At 38.6% G+C, this 15493-nt stretch overlaps 1 protein-coding gene across 16 annotated transcripts in view; it reads right to left on the bottom strand.

Annotated features, from left to right (window-relative positions):
- Positions 1-15493, bottom strand: part of IL1RAP (interleukin 1 receptor accessory protein) — a 127761-nt gene that overhangs the window by 89790 nt on the left and 22478 nt on the right. For 2 of the 16 annotated variants that reach the window (XM_074329427.1, XM_019743147.2), the window contains exon 1: positions 187-357. The exons of 13 other annotated variants lie outside the window; for them this stretch is intronic. The gene's annotated coding sequence lies outside the window, so the exon portion shown is untranslated. One more of the 16 variants, XM_074329440.1, reaches the window with a different exon arrangement.

Genomic DNA, 15493 nt, shown 5'->3' with positions numbered 1-15493 from the left:
AGTTATTTGACCATGGACTCCTTTTTTTATGCATTAAACCTCTTAGGGTTTCATTGGAAAATACTGATATTGATAGTGAAAGCTCTAATTAGAGGAGAAGGAACCCAAACCCTAATTCCCAGATCAATCCTCAATCCATAAGATATAGATGCTTTTCAAAATCATCCAATTCCACTTGAGACTAACCTGGCTTTGCTGCAGTGTCAACACCCCTCTGCAGCCTTTCCTGGTTCTCTCTTATCTTGCTGCTGGTTGGAAGTAAAACACGCCTTTTCTAAAAACTCTGGGCAGCTATCTTCATCTCCCTTAGAGTGCTAAGAAATGTCTGTCCTGATCTGTTTTATTTAGGTTTTCCTCTTTCACCTCACTTTTTGGACGAGGACTCCAAGTTTGTGTCCACAGTACATAGCCCAGTGCGTTTATACAATAAGCACAAATACTTATAGGGCAAGTGCTGGGTGGCAGAAAGAACATCCCCCGAGGACACAGTCCACCTCTGTTTAGTTTGCTGTTGGTCACTCTTTAACTGTGTGCCCTTAGATAATTTACTCAACCCCTGTGGACCCTGGTATCCTCATCAATAAAATAGGATAACAAATATTAACTTCATGAACTGCTTTAAAGATCAAACTAGATAATATTTATGAAAAAGCCTTCATAAATGGTGAAGAGTGATGCAAATATAAGATGCCAATACTTTATTTTACACAGGTTTTCGCACGCACACTAGATTCTTCAGGAGAGCTAAAGTCCACCCAGAGGATGCAGTGGCCTCCAGGGGTGGGTTTGAACAGATGTCACGGTGAGCTCTGTGACTTCTCAAGATGCCTAAAAAGCGAACCTGTCTTCAGAAATTAGACTGGAATGGATCTAAGGCAGCCCTGGTCTCACAACACAGTCAGCTATATTTTCACAAGATCACATCCCAATGGCAGCCCCACCCCGACTTCTGTCAGGTAAAATGATTGGCTTGCTAGGGAACATCTATCAGACTCGATTTCACCTGCCCTCCTGTTCAGGGACTCGGAAGCTTCAGTAGCTTCAGCTACTCAGACCCTGCAGCATCCAGAGGTTCCTCTTTCTCAATTACACAGAGAAACAGGGGGAAGAGTCCGGGTCCTATACCGACTCTCGCCTTAACTGGCTGTGTGACTTTGCCCAAGCACTTTATTGCCTTGGTGCCTCTGTTTACACAACTAGCTTTATTAAGAAGAGTTAAAGTCAAAAGTAAAGTAGAACTTTCACAGAAGTCTTACCATGTACCAGACTGACACGGTGCCAATCATGAAAAAGCGCAGGGGCTTCAGGACAGCCTCCACCTTCAGTCATTTTGTCTGCTGGAGAACATGGCCCATGAGGCTTCCTCCTCATCCCCATCTGCGACCCCAATCTTGTCCCCAAAATGCAAAGATAATCTTCTAAGTCTTCCTGGGAACCCCATAAGCCCAAACTAGAGAGCTTTAAAGGAAATATCATCTCTCTGTATCTAAAGTGTTAAAGAAAATCCCCTTATGAACTAACACTGAGGAGGTCTGTGTGAGTCTGTGTTCCTGTTGAGAAAATTCTATGGCTTCTTTCACTGATTTTTGGACACCATGATCATCCTGACAGATGGCAATGTGCACCCACCAGTCCCATAGTCTGGGATGTGACCTCAATCTACCAGATCACTCTGGATGGAGGGAGACGGTGGGGGTTTCTGGCCACAGTTCTTTACATATGCATTTGACTTTTGGTGACTTTACTGCAAATAAAGTAAAAGCAGGCAATCAATCAGCTTTTCATCAGAATGAGAATAGGCTGGAATTCTATAGTGCTATTATCTAGTGATCCATAAACTAAAGACTGAAGTGACCCTCTTTCAGCAAGTGTGCTTTGGCTTCACCGTACAGCTACTTAGATAATAAGAGTACCCTCATAGAGAGGTTCTCAAGCTGTGCTTAACAATGAGGTTTTAAAATGCTTTGAAAAATTAAGCAGTGGGGCAAAACATATACTAAATATTTATATATACACCGGAGGTGCCAAAAAAATGTATACACATGACTTGTATTCATCTTTTGTTATCGGTCTATATTGAATATTACAACTTTAATACAGTTTTTTTTTTCCTTTCTTAAAATGTGTATACAGGGGCTGACCCGGTGGCTCAGGCAGTTAGAGCTCCATGCTCCTAACTCCAAAAGCCTGCCGGTTTGATTCCCACATGGGCCAGTGGGCTCTCAACCACAAGGTTGCCGGTTCAACTCCTCAAGTTCCACAAGGGATGGTGGGCTCCGCTCCCTGCAACTAAGATTGAACACAGCACCTTCAGCTGAGCTGCCTCCCGATTGGCTCAGTTCGTTGGAGCACGGACTTTCAACCACCAGGTTGCCAGTTCGATTCCTCGACTCCTGCAAGGGATGGTGGGCAGTGACCCCTGCAACTAAAAATTGAACATGGCACCTTGAGCTGAGCTGCCACTGAACTCCCGGATAGCTCAGTTGGTTGGGGCATGGGCTCTCAACCACAAGGTTGCCAGTTCGATTCCTCGACTCCCGCAAGGGATGGTGGGCTGTGCCCCCTGCAACTAGCAACGGCAACTGGACCTGGAGCTGAGCTGCGCCCTCCACAGCTAAGACTGAAAGGACAACAACTTGAACCTGAACGGCACCCTCCACAACTAAGATTGAAAGGACAACAACTTGACTTGGAAAAAAGTCCTGGAAGCACACACTGTTCCAAATAAAGTCCTGTTCCCCTTTCCCAATAAAAAAAAAAAATGTGTATACATTTTTTTTTGGCACTGTGTGTGTGCGTATGTGTGTGTGTGTGTGTGTGTGTGTGTGTATTACAAGTCGGATATTTTGTGGCTGCATCATAAAATTTTTAAGAGCAGTTTTTCTAATACAGAACTAATAAATAACAACTGAATACCTACTACTTGGACCCTCTGTGCTGAATGCTAAAGGATGAAACAGATTTCAGCATGCCCCAGCCAACCAGGAACCCACAACCGAGTAGGGTCTCCAACAGGCATGTTGCTAATTACCACCTTGTAGTTAAAAGCTTCTTCTTTTATTGGGGTGACAATTGTTAGTAAAGTTACACAAGTTTCAGGTGTGCAATTCTGTAATACATCATCTATATATCACATTATGTGTTCACCACCCAGAGTCAGTTCTCTTTCTATCACCATATATTTGATCCCTTTAACTCTCATCTACCATTCCCCTCCCCCATTACCCTCTGGTGACCACTAAACTATATCTTAAAAAAAAAAAAGCCCCTTCTTTTAGTTCAATGTTCCAGTCCCTGACTCTGCCACTTAGTACTTGTGGAACATTGGGCACACATAATCTGTCTGCAGTTTAGTTTCCTCAACTGTAAAATGGGGAGACTAACAGTACCTACTTCATAGGTTTGTTGACAGAATTATGAGTTAACATATATAAAATGCCTAAAGGAATATTTGCTATTGTTATTTCTCTAACTGTACAAGTCAGTTTAGCTGGGCTTGTTCCTGCTATTGAGTAAATAAATTAGTCCAAGCGACATGCTCTGAGGAATGAAACACTTGCATTTTAAAGGGGGGGCGGGGGGTTTGGGGGCAGGTTGGCATCACTGCTGGACTCGTGAAGACAGGTAACACAATGAAATGCAGCCATGCATAAGGAGAAAAGACATTTAGGGCAAGATTAAAATAAAACAAGTCTTACTTTTTACCACTGAACTAAAACTTGGAAAATACTAATTAGGTGAATATTATCTTCGTTATGAAGTCCCTAAAACTATGGACTAGGCACAGCAATTAGAGATAGGAATTGTATTCTGCACATCATTTCAAGGGCATCCACTCCTTGAAACCGTTAATCATATCAATGCCTGGTGACCACATTCTGCCCTAGGTAGCAGTACTAGTGATTACTGGAGTCAATAGGACATTACCCAAGCAATTCGGCCACAGAAAGCATGTTTGATTATGCTGACCCTGCTAGTTCAAGAATGGAAGGTTTTCTCATTAGCAAAAAATATACATATTTAAAACACTTTGCCATTCATAAAGTTATTTTTTTTTCTCACACACATATTCATTTAAACCTATAAAGACTGTCAGGAGTTTGGTATTTAATATCAATCGTATTTTACGAAAAGAGGAGTGATTTCTTCAAAGTGGCACAGAGAATAAATAATGAAACAAGTGTTCAAATTCAGATTATCTTGACACCACATCTCATGATATTTCTACTATAGTGCCCTTTCTGTTCTTGTTGTCCTTACTTTATAGGTTTGTATTAAGAGACATGGGGCCACAGAAACACTACTATCTACTGGAGTCTGAATGTCTATCTCTTGCTTAGCAAACAATTTCAGTATCCATTCTGTCCTAAAGAAAATCTCATGTTGCTTCAAAGCATTGATCTGTAACTGTCTCCAACAACAGGACCGGAATGCCTCCCGTGGCCCTGGGAATTTTAAATAAGAAGTCAATGAGAGATGCTGGTAAGTGGTTCTATAATTGTCTAGGGGCGGCTAAAACCTCAGTGGAATAATAATCATATCAATATGCTGGCTACACGAATGATCCCGCACTGAAGTACAACAGGGCACTTCAACTCCAAAGCCTGAGGTGGCACATCTGCATAATTAATCTCACTCTGCAATAACCCTGCAGGGTCAGCAAGATGGGCATTCTGTAGCCGAAATTAATGTCTTATTATTTCAGTCCCCTTTGGTGTTTCTTCAGCTTCAGGAAAATAATAGAAGACATAGCAGCTCTGTTGACATAGACAGGGTCTTAAAGGATCACCAAGTTACAAAAATATCCTCACATAAATCTTGGTAGGTAGACAGGTGATGAATTGACAACATAGTTCTAACACAACCTACTAAATGCAAGGCTCCTGATATACCTATATTTTTAATTTTATTCTTGGATTAAATCAGACACTGAAGGCCACATAGTGATCCATATTGTCCAGGTTGGGTTTCTACAGAATGATTTTAAAAAACATATATATTTTGTTATTGTGCCTTCATTTTAGAGAAACATTAGGTTATTAATATTAGGTGAAAATTAGGTTAAAGTTATCTTTTGCTGCAGGATTGCTCAGGGTCTTTAGGATGCTTATGTACACTGCAAGACTAACTTACTTAGGAATCATTTACAGTGCTCGTCAAACTTAATTGACTTTATGAATTCTTGTTTAAAATACCTCTAAGCACTAGGATGCTTGGCAGAGTTTAGAAATGCTGACTGAAGTTCTTTCAGAAAAATAAGGTGGTGGGGGGGGAAGGTTTCATCTGTATAAGGTACCGACAATAGACCAAGCTGTGAGAAATTCCTGTAAATTCTCTCATGGGGAATATTAGAAAAAAACTCTTGGTGAGGTAAGGGTCATGAATTCTTAATTGGGGGAAAAAGTGGGAAATTCAAATCAATTTTCTAATTTACTAAGCCATGCTTGTGGCAAGCTGTTGCAGAAACAATAGCATAATAACGAGCTAAAATGAGACATAAGACAAGCTGCTGGATGTAAGTATGGTAATGCTATGCTTGGTCAGTATAGCTAATTGGAGTTGATTATGATTTCACTTCTAGTGTTTTGGATGCTTAAAGACCGCTGCCACATCAGTACATTGGACACCATAGAGAAAGAGTAGGAAAACAGAGGGGAGCTATTATTTCTCTGATTATAAAAAGAGTCAGCACAGATCAGGAGATCAGCAAAGAACACTTTCCCCTCTGTGACCTTCATATATGCTAGAAAAAAATAAAAATGCTATTATTTTTAATTGGTATGCCCTTCTCTGAAAAAGAGAAAGATGTAGAAAAGGCTGACCTAAAAACCACTTGTTTTTTTGCCATGTAAATATTCTTTCTATCCATTGATGCTTGAAAAGCAGACCAAAATCTTGTTCTCAAAAGCCAAAAATAAAATAAAATAAAATAAAATGTTTACCACATCACAAACAAAAAGGTTGCAAAAGCCTTAGAAATGTTTTGGGGGCCATAAGGCACCTGTAAAGGCTGACTGATGACAAGGACCAAATCAATTTTCCCACGCAGCACATCATAATTGTATTTCCCTGATGTCCTTCGTATGACATTCTGGATCCTCCGGGATCTGGCGGCAAAACTCCTCTATCCAACCCTTTCCTGCTCCACTCCTCATATAACCTGGACTCCAGCCACAGGCGCACATACAGATGGTGCTATAAATCACTTCCGTGTCTCCCTTCCCTTTTAATTATCCCTCTGCCCGGAATGCCCTGTGTGCCCGTCTTCACATGTACAAACACTGCCCATCCTTCAAGATCAGTTTCCAAAACCATTTCCTTCATGAAACTTCCCTGCTTCTCTTGGCCAGAGGTAACGTAGCCCTTCTTCCTACAGCTTGCCCTATGTTCTCAGTAATGTAATTCTTTACCCTAGACTACAACTAAGTGTGTGTGTCTTCTTTCTTGAGACCCTTGAGAACAGGGTCTACCTTGGATGAATGGTTGTCTCGCAGGGCCCAGCATGAAGCCTGGCACACTGAACGTGCTTAGTACTGTGGACTGAATGAATGACTATGGTCTTCTGAAGAGTCAGCCGGTCATCTACCCTGATTCTACAGGCTGTTCCTCAGTCTAGAAAAATACTATCACTCTTTCAATTGTTTTCCACACCTCTGTTCTCTCAATACTCATTTCTTATTCCAGATCATCTCCAGGGAGGTGTTTTCTCAGTAAAATCTGTCAGACAATTTACAAGTATACCCTGAGATTGTCATCTGCTTCATCAGTGTAAGACTTGATCACGCCTCATATTCCATACATTTGCATTTATCCTGTGCATGGTGACACTGAAGAAGACCCCCAGTGAGCTCTTGCCCAAGTGTCCACAAAGGAAATGCCTGGGAGTAGCCAGGATTATTGTTTAATTTGGATTCATAGTGTCTGATTCAACATTATTGCAACTCATTATTTTTTTGGTCAGGGTGAAATCTTCTGTGCGTGCTACTGCTGGGGAAAAAAAAATTCTCTTCTTCCTAATGTATATGTTCCAGTGGATGACTGTATTTCTAACTGCCAACTCTAGAAGCTCTGAGGATGCATCTCGACTTAGAAAGGAAGAGCCAGTGAAAGGATGTAACAGACATTCCTTTGGCCCATTCCTATTCCTCCACAAACTCTGAACTCTATAGAGTTTTTAAACTGAAAGCATGATTTGGGTCAGGAGAGAGGGATGTGATCAGGAACTAGAGGAAAGTAGAGAGTGGAGAGGTCATAAACCAGGCCAGGAGTATGTGTGGTGAAGATAGAATCTTCCCAAATGTAAGTTTCAGAAAAATATCTGTTCACTTATTCAACGAATATTTCCCAAATCCCTACTATATGCTACCGTGTTTCCCCAAAAATAAGACCTAGCCGAACCATCAGCTTTAATGGGTTTCAGGGAAACAGGGCAGGTACCTTCTTCAACTGAAATAATTCATGCTTTGACAGTATACACAGTGCTTCTTTGCATGTCTTAGTTTATTTGATATTCACAACACTTGTTCAGAAAGGAATATAATTTTCCTGTTTTACAAGATGAAGAAATTAGGTGCAAAAAAGGTGAAGTATCTTACTCAAGCTATCACAGCAATCAAACAGGAGAGCTTGGTTTTAAATAAGGTTCTCTGATTGCAGCAGATCACCGGCCCTCATACTTTTACATCATTCTCCCCAGTGCCTGTAGCAGGCTATATGCAAAACATATGAAGGGAGTGGTCAATACTTAGTTTGCTGTGTTTCACAAAATAACCCAAAAGATCAATTAAGAAAGATAAAGATTCAGTGGAGCAAAGGTCATAGAAAATGTCAACCTAAGCAAGTAACATTTTTGAATTATAAGCAAAATATATTTCACTCAAAAAGCAGTTTTTATTACTCGGAAAGTAATGGGGTGGCACAAATGAGATGTGTCTGGGAACTGCACAAACTTAGGTTATTTGTAATTAGGGTACCATTCCTTGAATAAGTGGGGGCACCACATTCAAAGGTTTTGAAGTTGTTTTTCCCAATCAGTTTCCCAAGAAAACACCCTTATGTTTCAAATCCTAGTCAAACATAACTCTACTTACTGCTATAGGTAGGATATTGAAATTTCACGGGCAGTTTTTGATAGGTAGGTTATGATGTTAATGACGGCAGTTGCCAGGGGCTGGAGGGAATAGAGAGATAGTGTTTAAAGGGTACAATTACTGTAGAAACCTGGGAATATGAAAAAATTCTGCAGACGGATGGCAGTGACAATTGAACAACAATGTGAATGCACTTAATGCCACATATCTGTACACTTAAAAATGACTAAAATGGTAAATTTCATGTATATTTTAGTACAATATTTTAAATCTTAATGAATTTTCAAATCAGATTCCAACATGAAGGTATATAATCTGCTACACGTGGCCAACCTCAGCTGAATCTCAACTCAGTGAAAACTAAGACTTTAATTCTGACCTGCATTAGTTAAACATACTAAAACATGTCCTAGCCTCTGTATAAATCAATACAAATTAAAAATAAGAGGCTTACTTCTTGTTGAAAATAAAGGAAGAAATTTCATTCTCCTCCTTTTTGTCAGAGCACTGATTACTGATTTTAGAAAAATAGTAATTGTTAGGTATTATCTCTTTATATAAACCCATTTGAAGACTAGGTAGGTCTTGTCAGCTTTGTGACCTGGGAATGTCTTTCTCTAAGACCTAGTGAGCATCTTTCTGAAATGTAAACATCAAGATAGGGATGGTATCTCCCAGTTTCTGTGGGATGGCAAGAGCCCAACTTCAGTGGGGCACGTTCCTCCGAGTTGCAAAATTACTTCCTGTCAGATCCTGCAATTACACTTCTGGGTATGCATCTGGAAGACATATCTTTACTCCATATTCATTGAAGCACTATTCACAAGAGCCAAGATGTAGAGAAAACCTAAATGTCTACCACTCGTAAATAGATAAAGCAAATGTTGTATATACATACAATGTAATATTATACAGCCATAGAAATAAAGGAAATTCCATAGGAATAAATGCAATATGTGACAACATGGACAAACTTTGAGGACATTATATTAAGAGGAATAACCCAGTCACAGCAAGATAAATATTGAATGCTTCCACTTATATGAGTTATATAAAATAGTCAAATTCATTGATTCAAAGAGTTGAATGGTGGTTGCCCAGGGCTGGGGCGAGAAGTGAAGTTAGGAACCAATGGGCATAAAGTTTCAGTTAAGAAAGATAAATAAGCTCTACAGGTCTGTCCTATAACATTGTACCTATAGTCAACCGTAATGTATTATAGACTTAAAAATCTGTTGAGTGTAGACCTGTCATGCAGGGACTCTGGTCCTGCTCCCCGCACAAGAACGCAGGACATGGTGAGGCCAAAAAGGAACACCCATGGACCCATAGATAGGGGAGTCATACCACTATAGTCTCGCTGGTGGCTGGTCAAGACACAAAAACAAACATCTGCCAGTACCCCAATGAGGGGTCTTCCTGCACCCCAGTCTCGCTGGTGGCCAGGTGAGACACAGGAAGTAGGATCCACACAATCTGCAATCTGCCATCGACTTCTCCGCCAACCCCCTAGCATAGCCATGGAAGTTATATTAGTGGCTAATAGCTAACTGGTTACAGCTGATGGCCACCCAGCCATAGTGGATGGCCATCTAATTACAGGTGATGGCCATCTAATAACCAAGCCAGCACCTTCTCACGTGAGGCTGAGAGCCTGGAAACTGCTCTCTGGGACTCTGTCCCCGCAAGACCTTAATGTTAAGTATTCTTACCACAATAAAATACAATTAAAACAAACAAAGATATGAGATGTTTTCCCTTTGGATAAAGCCAATTAACTAAAACAGAGAGTTATCCTTATTACCATGCAATGTCAGGATGAACTCTGTGTGACAAATAATGCTACAAATTCCTCTTACTTGAGGACAAGCTATTGTTGTCTTGAAAGCCTATGCAGTGGGCTGCACGGCTGTATGAAAGGGTGGGTTTGCTTTGCTTTTGCAACCTCAGCGGACCGCTTGTGATGCACACCACATTCAGTTTAATACTCACTGAGTAATACAAGTGTTTCCTTTCTTACCTTTGTGGAGAGGATTCCTCTGAGTTGAGAGATTTTGTTTGTAATTATATTTCCCCAACACCTCCTAAACCTGTAACAACTATAATTTCCACTATAATAAATTTTAGGGAACAGTAAACTAAAATACAGACACACACAAGAGAGAAAAGACTAATTCTCTTTATTATAAATTAGCAGGAAAACCAGAAGAAAGGGGCAAATGAACTTCTAGAAGAAAAGGAGGAACAAATTTTAAAATAGTGAGTATCGGTATCTATGAAAACAAATAAATGGTTAATTGTGCATCCAAGACAGGAAATTTCCCTGCAGACAAGCTCATGCAAAGGCTTTGTAAAATTACTTCCAAACAGAGAATTTTGTGCTTTTTGAGGCTTTCAGCTTCCGAATGAACATAATACAAACATTAGTCCATCGAAGACAAAAACTAGATGGATAAAAGGGAAGACAGATAAAAAGAGACCTTGGGAAGGAGGAAGGAAGGGAGTAAGAGAGGAAGGGAGAAAGAGGGAAGGAGAGAGAGAGAGGGCAAGTGCGAGGGAGGGAGAGGGAGAGGGAGAGGGAGAGAGAGAAGAATATGAATGTGAATAACAGTAACCAGAATTCATAGAAACTAGTCCCTCAATACTCTAATACACTTCCTGCCATTTCTGCATATCCAATACCTCCTGGATTTCTCTAACCAAAAACGATGACAATTCTGTTACAGGATTGTTAGTATTTATCACCTTCTACCTTCTATTCTGGTGACTCCTGTCCATCTCATCTCTTCTATTTTATTGTGAGCACCTTCAAGTCTTGAAGGCCAAACAAGTTGTGTTTTGTTGTTTTATAATTCACTTTGCATCCATTACAATGTCACATGGAGAGAGCACAGAACTAGCAAATATCTTCTAAATAAATTAATGAATATAAGTAGAAATAAGCATACAATTTCATAATCTTAATAATCTAAGAGAAATGATGAAATATGTATTACATCTTCCAAATTTGTTTTTAATAACAGTAAAAACATAGCAAGTGTCCACTAGGCTTGTTGTTATACAGGTTGAATTATCATTTATGTGGTTATTTATTTTATTTATAATTATATTATTTATATTTACTTTATTTTACTTATTTTATTATTATGCTATTTATTATTCTCATTTTATGTACTTATTTTATTTTATACATTTATTTCTATATTTATTTTATATATTATATGTATTTAATTTTACTAATTATACTCAGCATTTTTGTGAAGAAGCAAGGACATAACCAGGGTTGTACAACATGAAAGTATTGATTATGGGGTTAATCAGTGGAATAAGTAAGAAAACTACAAAACAAAGTGGTAGAAACTAGAAGAGAAGACGGAATGACAGACAATAAGAAAAACAATAATCCAGGGAAAAGTGGGAAAGATGGAACTGCTAGGGGAAAGAATCTGAAGAGAATCTACAAGGGGAGATGGAAATTATCTTTGGAAATTATGAAGCTTCTCTAAAACAATGTTTATTTCCTGAGATCAGATGTACCCAAATCTGATTCTTACTCTCACTTTGTGATTAATTAGGCTTCCAATTCTTGAAACAAATAAACAATGATGCCAGTTGTCCAGCTGGAATCTTATTAATAAAATATCAACACAACATTTCCCTGTGCCTTAAATTGAACCCCCTGGACAGCAAATTCACATGAGCTTCTGAAAGCTCAAATACCCCATATCATTGTGGCACTTCTCAAAGAAGTGAGAGAAAGAAACAGATTTGATAATGGGGTGAACCCTTTTGTACTAAGGTCTGTAAAACCCAATCACAGCAATGACAGAAATGAGACAATCTGAAAGCTATCTTGCTGACAGAACTCATGAACATACCCTGCATACCTATATTTCCCTCACTTACCCCACCTCATTGAAAGTGCAGACTTTCATTCAAAAACACACACTGAAGGTCCTCTACTGTGTGCCAAGCTGTCCACTGTGCCCTGCCGATGAAAGATGAGGAAGACACCATTCCTGATCCACTGACACAAAGTAGTCAAGAGAGAGGCAAAGCCGGAAGCCTGTTCTAAGACAGCATTTCTCAAATAGCAATGTAAATAAGGATGATCTTGAGGTCTTGGTAAAATCGAGGTTGTGACTCAGTAAGTCTAGGACGGGACACAAGAGTCTGCATTTCCAGTCAGCCTCCAGAGGCTGCATTTGCTGCTGCTCTGCAGACCATAGATTGAGAAGCAACCCTCTAAGTGATAAAGTAAATGGAAATGCTAAGTAAGCAGTGATTCCTTCCAGCTGATAGGTTTACATAGAGAAGACCCTGCATTGAAACAGGTAGAGATGTGTGTGCCTGTGAGGGTAGGTGGGGACCAGAGAGACCACAGAGGACAGTGGGGGAGTGAAAAAGAAAGGAGGGAAGGAAAGAGGAGGAAGAATTGCAAAAAGAGAAAATACTTTGAACAAAGTTCTGAAAGCAGAAAAGTACATCAGGTATTTAGAGGAAAGCAAGATATCCGGTAAGACTGGAGTATAATCTGCAGGGGAACAGACAAGGAATTATGGGAACTAGACCTAGAGTGCTAAACCAGGGGAGAAATGATGGGGATCTTATATAGATTTGACCCTTTTGGTGGGCAAGGAGGGACATCTGATCACCAAAAAGGGAGGCAAATTCCAGCTGTTAAAATAAATTATGCAGAATACGGCATCCTAGCATTTAGGTCAGGCCTACCGTTATTCATAGTCCACATTTTCATATTTATAACAAAGTACCCAAAACCGTTATTGCTCTTCGATATAATTGCCTCTCTGCAAATCATAGCGCATCCTCAACTGACTAGCTTTTCTTCAAATGAGACTATGTAGGCCCAAAACAAAATATGGTCTGTGCCATGCTCCTTAAAGAATCTGACATTCAGAACCCTAAAATCAAGTAGTGGCTCAGCAGAATCACAAATCATTTCTATTTATTCTCAAAACCTGATAATTTCCAGAAACATTTCATAATGCAGTATCCTAGAAAAGGAAACTAAATGAGGTTCTAACAGTATGCAGGGTTTACAAAAGTGCCTAAATAGAAAAGCATAGTACAGTGTCAGTGCATGGTGGCAGGGGAAAGGGGACCCACAGGATGCCTAGGAAATTCAAGGACAAGTTCATTGCTGTCTGCCAACATTATTAATAGGAAAAAAGAAGAGAAAAGTTATCTATGGTACCTAAGGTAAAGTATTTGTCTCTATCAGTATTTGTTTCTGTGTCTGAAAATTAGTAAAATCTGTAAATATGGTGTTATGGCTATGAGTCTCACTTAGCAAGAGGCTGAAGGCCAAATCCTTTAATAGGTCTGAAAATACTGGGGGAAAAAAGCAAATACCATGCATAGACACATAAATGGATATGTGATAAAGCAAGTCTTTTATAATGCTAATCATAGAAGCTAGGTGATGATACATTGGTATTCATTGTAACATGTTTTCAACTTTGCTGTATGTTCTTAAATTTTTATAATAAAATGATAGGGGGAAATACCTATAATCCTGCTAGCCCTCATTTTTAAAAAATTATATTAGATAGGAAGGAAAAACATTGGGACGGCTGGTTAGCTCAATTGATTAGAGCGCGGTGCTCTTAACAACAAGGTTGCCAGTTCGATCCCCACATGGGCCACTGTGATTTGCACCCTCCACAACTAGCTTGAAATAACTACTTGACTTGGAACTGATGGGTCCTGGAAAAACACACTTAAAATAAATAAAAGTTAAAAAACAAACAAAACATTATTTCCCCTTCTCTCTTTTCAGCATTTATCAATTTCACTCCTAACATAATCATTCATACATTAACTTTTTTTTTTAGATTCAGATTTTTCCATCTTTTCATATACTCGTTTATTTATTTATTTATTTATTTTTTTAGTAAAGTTTAATAATATGTGGGTCTACAAGTTGCTTCTGTTATTTAACAATATATCATTCATGTTTTTCCAGATCTGTTCGTGTAAGTACACTTCATTCCTTTTAATGGCTAAATATAATTCCATTGTCCATAGTATATTGAACCATTTCCTTATTGATGATATTTTGATTTTTTTTTTTTAGTTTGCTGTTTTCATACTTACAGATTATGGTGATTTTCCTTTAGCATTAATAAAAATCCATAGAATTCCTAGCATCTACCCACAGTAATAACCTAAAATGATTCTACTGTCTAAGAAGCTTAACAGTGAAAGGAAGTGGAAAGTGCAACTCACAGAATAAAAGTCATATAGTTCTACCTCAGCAGTTAGTGACTCAATTACTAGACAATGTGTCAATTATCAAGCAAATACCCATTAGCCAACAATGAGGCAAACTAGTGCTCTAAATAAAACCAGGATGAGTTCTGCCTTAAAATCCAAAAAAAAAAAATTAAAAAAGAAATAATCAACTTCACGTATAGTACAGATCCTCAGATCCTCATTCTAACAACTTGGTTATCTGAGCCCTTAAGCCAAAGCAAGAAAGAGTAGCCAATTTGGATGGAAGGCAAAAGGTTTTTATAAGAAGGTCTGTTGATGGCAGTGAGAAAGTTGAGGTATTGCAAAAGTGAAAAACAAAACAAAACAAAACGACAGTAATCTCAGAATCTGGGGCCATTTAGTGTTAGAGTCTTACATATTTCATTATATCCTGGGGACATCAATCATTGCCATGAATTACTAATTAAAAGTATAATTTCTCAGCACATCTCAGGACACTCATATAAGATAGCCATGTAGTATGGAATATACTTCAGAAACACATGCGATTTTAAAACAGTTACAACAAGATCCTTGATTATAGAAATCTCAAGAAGCTCTTGGGCCAACCACCTCACTTAACAGAAAAATAAAAGCACAGAGATAACATGATATCCAAGGTCAGTTAGTTGTTTGGAATAATCAGATTTATAATCCAGGATAAGTAAATCTTATACTATTGTATTTGTGGCTACCCCATGATTATAAAATTAGTAATTAGGAACTGAAATCTTAACTTTTCATAATGCTCTGTGACCTAAAATGAACCTATTATTGAGTATTTTCACAGAGCTGAGGTTTTACATTTAAGGAAGACTGTGATCAGAAATGTGAGGGTTAGTGTTCCTGGTGGGGACCCAAGAGTGAGTTATAAGGCACAGTTTTTCTTGGAGAAGGTAGACATTCTAAAACCTACAAGAAAGAATGGCATTATTGGCCAGGAACAGAGCTGCACAAAAGGGAACTCATGTCCAATACATATACCATGGGGAAAATAAATCATATATATATATATATATATATATATATATATATATATATATATATATATACACATACACACACATATATATGTATATATGTATGTATATATGTATATATGTATGTATATATGTATATATATGTAT

Source organism: Rhinolophus sinicus, linkage group LG01 (assembly GCF_036562045.2).
Source record: "Rhinolophus sinicus isolate RSC01 linkage group LG01, ASM3656204v1, whole genome shotgun sequence".
NCBI lineage: Eukaryota > Metazoa > Chordata > Mammalia > Chiroptera > Rhinolophidae > Rhinolophus > Rhinolophus sinicus.
The sequence above is the reverse complement of the archived record's forward strand: the minus strand, read 5'-3'. Positions and strand labels throughout refer to the sequence as shown.